This window comes from Gavia stellata, unplaced genomic scaffold (assembly GCF_030936135.1).
Source record: "Gavia stellata isolate bGavSte3 unplaced genomic scaffold, bGavSte3.hap2 HAP2_SCAFFOLD_44, whole genome shotgun sequence".
Classification (NCBI taxonomy): Eukaryota; Metazoa; Chordata; class Aves; order Gaviiformes; family Gaviidae; genus Gavia; species Gavia stellata.
Window position 1 is genome coordinate 759,956 of NW_026777121.1, and position 6,923 is coordinate 766,878.

The 6,923-nt window shown below is 43.6% G+C and overlaps 1 long non-coding RNA gene across 2 annotated transcripts; it reads left to right on the forward strand.

The window, feature by feature from the left end:
- The first annotated feature begins 83 nt into the window (after positions 1–83).
- On the forward strand, positions 84–5,364 carry LOC132321754 (uncharacterized). 2 transcript variants are annotated; one of them, XR_009484879.1, is made up of 4 exons: positions 84–162; positions 1,846–1,968; positions 2,348–2,436; positions 4,986–5,364. It is a non-coding gene; the product is annotated as an uncharacterized LOC132321754 (long non-coding RNA). The 2 variants fall into 2 exon arrangements; XR_009484878.1 differs by lacking the exon at positions 1,846–1,968 and having other exon boundaries at positions 4,986–5,293.
- The last annotated feature ends 1,559 nt before the right edge of the window (positions 5,365–6,923 follow it).

A 6,923-nucleotide genomic window follows, 5' to 3' on the forward strand; every position in this document is an offset into this window, starting at 1 on the left:
CGCTCTGGGACGCAGCCTCGCGAGAGAGAGCGCGGCTGCGCCGCCCGGCGGGGTGGGCAGCGGCAGCGGCGCGGCAGCGCGGGCCTGCCCGTCCCGCTGCGCGACCGCCGAGGGGTTTGTCCGCCGGGCCGGCGCTCCCGCTCCTTTCGCCGGTGGAGTGCCGTACGTGGGGGAAGAGCAGAGCTGAGGCCTGGCCGGAGCGGGGCGGGGGAGGGCGCGGCGGGCGCTAGGGCCGTAGGAGCCCTCACGGCTGCTCCCGTGGCCGCGGCGCCGGGCCGCCGTGCTGGGAGCGTCAGCTGTGGCGAGGGGGAAGGGGAAGTCGTGGAGCTGGAGAGGGGGTGTCCTCCGGCGCTGCCATGGGGTGTCCTCCGGCGCTGCGCCGTGGCTGGGTTTGCAGCGCAGATCACCGGCGCCGGGGCATCTGCCGAGCGCCAAGGCCACGCGTCCTCCGCGCTTCGTTTCTCCGCATCCTTGGAGACTCACCTCCGTTTTGAGTGAAAACTAGGTCCGGCAGTAAAAGCCAGTTAAAGCACTTGGATTCGGAAGTTTCCGCGTAATGACGAGCTATTGATGCCTGCCATGCCCACAGCCCTTTTCTTTTTAATCGCTCATTTCCTCAAAATACAATGCTGGTAGCAGCTTTTCTGTTCAGTCAGTCTGGAAGATGTTGGTCCAAGGATTTAATATTAGATGGCTAAAGTTTCTGGCATTGTTTCCCGCCAATATAGGGCTAGTAGCAACTTCTCTGATTAATGTTTTGGAAGCCATGAGTCTGGCTGTGGATGGGTAAAGCCAGGGCTCTGAGCAGACAGATTGTTAAAGGTACTGCTTCCTTCTTGATCAGCGTGTTCTAGAGGGCAAGCATAATGCTATTGCTTTTTTTTTATATACACAGTTAACCTAAAAAGATTATTGATACTGCATCTTTAATGTGATAAATGACTCAACCCCAAATAGGATTGCAATTAAAGTTTAGAATTTATTAAACGAATAGAGGCAATCAAACAGCGCTGGGTGCGCCGGGAGTCTCTGCTCCACCAAGACGCACACCGTACAGTTCTTGTTTTCGGTTTGTATTTCTCCTGCTGCTACATATTCATAGGAAAGGTTGGTCTTTGTAAATGAATTAGGTTCCCCCCCCCCCCCCCCCCCTCCATGTGATGTGTAGCATGATTTGGGTGGAGAGACGAGTGCTATAGTCATATATGTTTAGCATGACCTCTATAATCTTCATTAGCATATGCAGGGTGTGAGTTGTAATATGCATTTCACAGGTAATGAGGCAAAGGTCAGTTATCGGACACGAAACCTTTTCAAAGAAACAAAGGACCTCTCACATTCCTGTTGTTTTACTGTCTTTGCTGACCATAAGCAGGGCTGTCCTGCCTCCACAGGACCCCCTCTTTATCTGCACCCTGTGTTAGCTGGGTGAGTCTCCACTCCCCCGGGTCGCACAAGAGATAGCAAGGGCAGTCTTAACAGCTATTTGAGCACAGGAGTCCCACCTCATTATCCAAATTCCACACGCCCTATAGACTTCTTTTGCTTAATACTATGCGGTTAGCAACAAAACCAGTTTTGGAATATTTGTCAGGCAACCCTTGCAAGATACAAGAACTATATACATTAACCACTCTGTGTTTCTTAGGCTTATGGTTAACAAGGGTATGTAGGACAGAAAGTCACATTTCATCATGCGGCCCTAGCATTGTTCCATATTGACACGAATTAGATGAACACATTTCACATTTAACATAGTTATTTTATTTTGGGGTAGCCTGCTTTGGGGTGTAAAAGTCATCATTTCTTGTAATTGTGTTTCAAACATGAAGTTTCTCTCTTTAGAAGGAGCCTTTGGAATCATGATTCTATTCTCCAGATAGCAGATGATGGTCTCCCTCGAACTGGAGGAAGAGTGAATGAACGCCCTGAGCGTATTCCATGCTAGGCCTATCAGTGTGCCAGCAGGTAAAACTTGGCAACTTCTACCTGTGATATCGCTTCCCCTCCCTCTCCTTTTTCTTCAAAACTGGGTCTCACTTTATGTCACACTTCCCTGACAATGTTCACAGGCAAAAAAGGGATAACAATGAGAACAAAGTAACAGAGATTTGAAGAGGAAAAACTGGGACAGAAAGTAACAACTACTTAATTTAAATCAATCTTTAAGAACAAATCGTTCTAGGCAGGACTGAGCACTATTAATATCACCCTGGCCTCATGATAGAGTCGTCCTTACAGCTTAAGATACATTTGCCTTTGTGATTGGTCTTTGTTTAAGCACACAAGTACTTTCCAGAGGTACTCTCAGTGAGACCGAGTGATGTGTAATTCATTATTTTTGCAGCATTTTTAGCCCAGAAGAAAATGGAGGAGACCATCTTAACATCAGTAGCTGCATTGATCTGCTCTAGACAGCCTCCTTCATAGTACGGGGTAAGTAGTCCTTGGTATGTCAGTAACGACAATCAGTATTATAACTGCTTCCTGATAAGGTTAGCGAGTCCCTTCCTTCTCCTTTTCAGTTTTCTAGGTATTTCATATGCAGTCTTTGAATTCAACTTCTCTGTTCTGGGAGCACGGCACTGCACTACCCCACAGTTATCTCGACTAGCCAAGTGTTACCGCTCTGGTTAAACAAAACTGGGCTGACATCAGTGCTGTTTTATGGTTGACTCAAAAAAGCAAAGCACAGATAGCCTGCTAGACGTATCCAAAAATCTCCCGATGGCCGAGACTGACAAAACACCACTCGTGAAGGGGAGGCAGTGAGCTCCAAGAGCAGCTCCCAGGCAGGAATAACCTGTGAGTCCCATACCTAGTGACATAAACAGGCCGTGCTGATCAGTTTCAGCATGATCCGGCGGAGTCCTTACTTTGTCCCGCTGCCAAGAATTCATAATGTCAAGCAGCCCTTGTGCCAGCACAGTCCTATTCAGTCCTAGGATGTGGCCACAACATGGAAGACACCCTTTAAGTGCTTTTGAAGCTCACAAATCTGAATTGCTTTGTAGCATATTCGTAATACATCAAGCTGCACACAGACTGCTGGTAGTGCAGCAGGTAGCAAGGGAAGCAGATGATTCCCTACCATCTCTCGACCGCAGGAAGAAAGCTTCTCTGTACCCACCTGGGAAAACTGCTCTTGAAGAGACAGCAGCTGGCAATACAAGTTCCAGTACTGGCCTTCTATAGACAGGCAATATACATGCTCCAGTTCCTTGAATGTCCAAAGAAGAGCTTTAGAATACATGCTTTCCAAGTTGCCGGCATACCGTACTTCCTGCTGAAGAGGGGTGGTAGGCTCGGAGACACCGTTTTAAGTCATTCCAGGTTTTTGCAGGAGTTGGAAAATACAAAAACTACTAGGAAAATAAAATACAAACCTCAGTTTTAGCTCATGGTAAGTAGAAGAGAACATCCTTAGTTGTTTTAGAGCATCTCAACCACTGTCCTTAGGGAAGGGAAACAGCCAGGGAAGTGAGGGCCCAATTTTTCCATGCCAACCTTCTTCTCAGATGACTAACATGCAGTTCTGGGTGGAAAAGTAAGTGGGAAGGCATGCAGGAAAAAAATGGGGAATCCTAAGATTCCTCTTAGGAGAGTCCTGATTCCAAGATAGAAGAAACTGGATTCCTTCTTCTATTCCTGCAATTTAGGAGAATTTGGCTGGTCGTTTGTCAGCACCATTCAGCGCCCTTCAGAATTGAGAGCAACCCGTTTTTTTCTGTTAGCTGTGCCACTTTCTCCCTGTCAAGTTTTAGAAAGAAAAAAGTGGGTAAAGAAGCTCCTGAACGTAACAAAGGCAAAGCATTCTGTTGATCTTTGCTCAGCTGTAGAGTAATATCCAGGCAGCTTTTGCCTCAGCAAGGAAAGGAAAATGGGGAGATGAATTCTATTTGTTTATGCTTTAGTTACTACCACTCCATGACTTTGCTATAGCTGCTCTTGGTTCACTTAACCTTGAGAATTGTTGGCTCCAGGAACACCAATGGCATGGTGCATTAACTGTGTTACACACAGGAAAAAATCAGCGTATACTGCTAAATTTGGTGCTTCTAAACATGTAGCGATGTCTCATGCCAGAAAAAGTACCTTACATATCTTTCGTACTTTCTTTCTGCAACAAAAATGTCCATGTCTGCATCAAGACAGTGGTGTAACTGACTCTTTCAGGTATAAGTCAAAAAAGAATAGAAAGTGATGGTGTCTGTCATTTGTAGGTGGACAAGTTCTCACTGTAGGTTCAAGGGCAGGAACACCACCACCCCCCCCCCTTTTTTTTTTTTTAAACTCCTCTCCTGTGTGTAAAGGAGCATGTAGCTGCCTATCATTCAGGCCAGTTTTGCCCGATTTCTCAGAATTCCTTTCCATCTGCTGGCAGCCAAGGAATGCAGCGCATACGGGCCCCAATAAAGCCTCCCTGAAAGTAATATTTGTACGCTGAATAATGTTGAGGTACACTGCGCTAGCTCAGGGGAGCAGAACTAAGTAGTTGAACGGGCTGGTTTTTTCCTCCTGCAACTCAGCACATCCCAAGTTTACAAAGCAGCTACAGAAAGCAGAGAGAAAACGACAGGAGAAGTGGCAATCAGTAGCAGATTCTAAGGGCGAATAAAAAAGTGCTTATGGCAGCTGTGGAACAGAGAAACTGCAAACAGGCCAGGGAGCTATGACAGCCAGGAGAGAAAGAGGACATTTATTGCTGTCTCTGCTTCAAAGGGAGAGCACAGTCCTCTAGCCCTCCGTTACTCTTTATTGGAAATGTAGAAGAACAGAGGATCTTCTCTAACCTTCCTTTCGGTACTGCTGGGTGCAGAAGTCAGAGTAGGGACAAGTGCATAAAGGGATGAAGTAGTAGCCTTCTCCTTGTGTGCGTAGAAGGTGCAAGACAGATACAACTTGCTCAGAAGCGTAACATTTAAGCAAACAACCATATTACTGTGATTTTATTATCCTGATAGTTTTTTTTTTTCTTTTACTAGTTGATGGCCATGCATCTAGAATGGTGGCAGCACCAAGACCAGAAAGGGAGTACAAGTTTGTAAATGCATGTCTGGTGCAAGAGACTGCTGGAGATGACTCAGGTAACCAGAACTCGTTCTTTTCAAGGCTCCTATTAGGAGACTTCTGGAGAATTATCAGTAGGAAGGTTAACGAGTTCCTCAACGATCGCTTTCATGTCATTTAATCCTAGAATAACCCAATTTCTATGAAGTTTGCAAGAAGTCTGTTCATAATTCATGTGGGGGGATAAATAAAAATAAACCTGTGTTATCCCAACCTCTGGATCTCCTACTATGTCTCTTTCCACGTGTCTTTTATTCTTGTTTCACTCTGGCTTAAAAAAAATGCTGAACTTCTTGTTAGCATAATAAAAAAAAGGGATTGAAACATACCTGGTGTCAAAGGAGTGTGAGCACTGATAATGAAAATAGTACCAGCTGGGTTCCAAGAAGCAGCATGATAGGCACCAAGAGTAAGAAGAAAGAGCTGTATACAAATCTAAACTCTTTAAAAAATCCTTTTTATTGATTCATTACCATACAAAATTTATTCAAATTACATCCATTTGAAGTGGTGAGATCACAGCTAGGGAACAGGTCATACTTTAATAAATCTACTTACAAAACTCACCATAAAAGCTTTTTTTGGTTGTTGTTTTTTTTTTTACAGTATTTTACAGAGGGTTTTTTTTAAACTAGCATACAAAGCAAAGCTAAATTAGATTAGTATTTTGCCCCCGCACATTGGGGCAACTGTTTAATTTGTACAAAAAAAAGATGGTCTGCGTTAAGTCTTTGTTTTCTCTTCCCCCGCAGAAGTGCCCCTTTGTCTCGCAAATCTTCATGCTCACACAGCTTTTAACTTTCCTCTTCCACAAGACAAAAACTTTAAATACTGCAATTTTATTTACACATCCACATCTAAAAAAACTCTTAAAAAATTACAAACCAGCTAGAAGATATTCTGGCAGTGTTTACAAATTAATTCTATTGTACAAAACTGCTAGGTAACTGAAGTGTGAGTTGAGAACATACGTCAACTTAAATACCACTGCTGAATGATCTATGCCCACATTTGTACATACAAACACACACTTAACACTGTTTTACAGTTCTTTATGTGTTGCCCTTCATACATTTGTTACATTCCAAAACTCACACAGTCATACAGTTTTCTTATTAGTACTGGGACTGCTTGCCTTTTCATGTGTGAGCTTTCATAGCAGCAACTCAACGGTACCAGAAAACCTGCATACACAATATTCTACTACAGTACAAATAGTACTAATTTTCTGAGTGTGTCAGACAAGCAGAACAGTAATGGAAACAAAAGCATTATATGGGCATCATCTAATCAACATTACATTAATTTAGCCCAGAACACGGCAACGTATTTTACACGCAAAAAAACAAATTATTTAAGACTTCTTAGAATTCCTCTCACGTTCAAAAAATAAATATTGGTACTATACTATAGTACCAAAGATCTTCAAAAAATAAATGCAATTCAGTTGATGTGGTACTTGCAGTTAGATACTTTGGAAAAAAATTAGTTCCATTTTGCTGGCGAAGAGAATTAGAAAAAGCTGTAAGCAGAGGAAGCTAACCCACTGAGATAAATATGATCTATTGAACAAACAAAGCTTGGCATACGTGTTTTCCATAGAGGGAAAAACCCACAGTGCATCTCTAGTAGGCACTTAACACAAAGCCCCACTTAGTACCACAAAAATTTATGTACCAGTTCTAATGCACACTGGGGGCAGTAAAATTGAACTGTGCATCTTCGTTCCAGTTTAAAGAAACAACCAACAAAATCTACTTTCACGCACACACACAAGCATTTTTAAAAATCTGTGATTACTACGAGCAGTGGCAGAACTTTATACTTTTCAATATCTGCAATATACACTACAT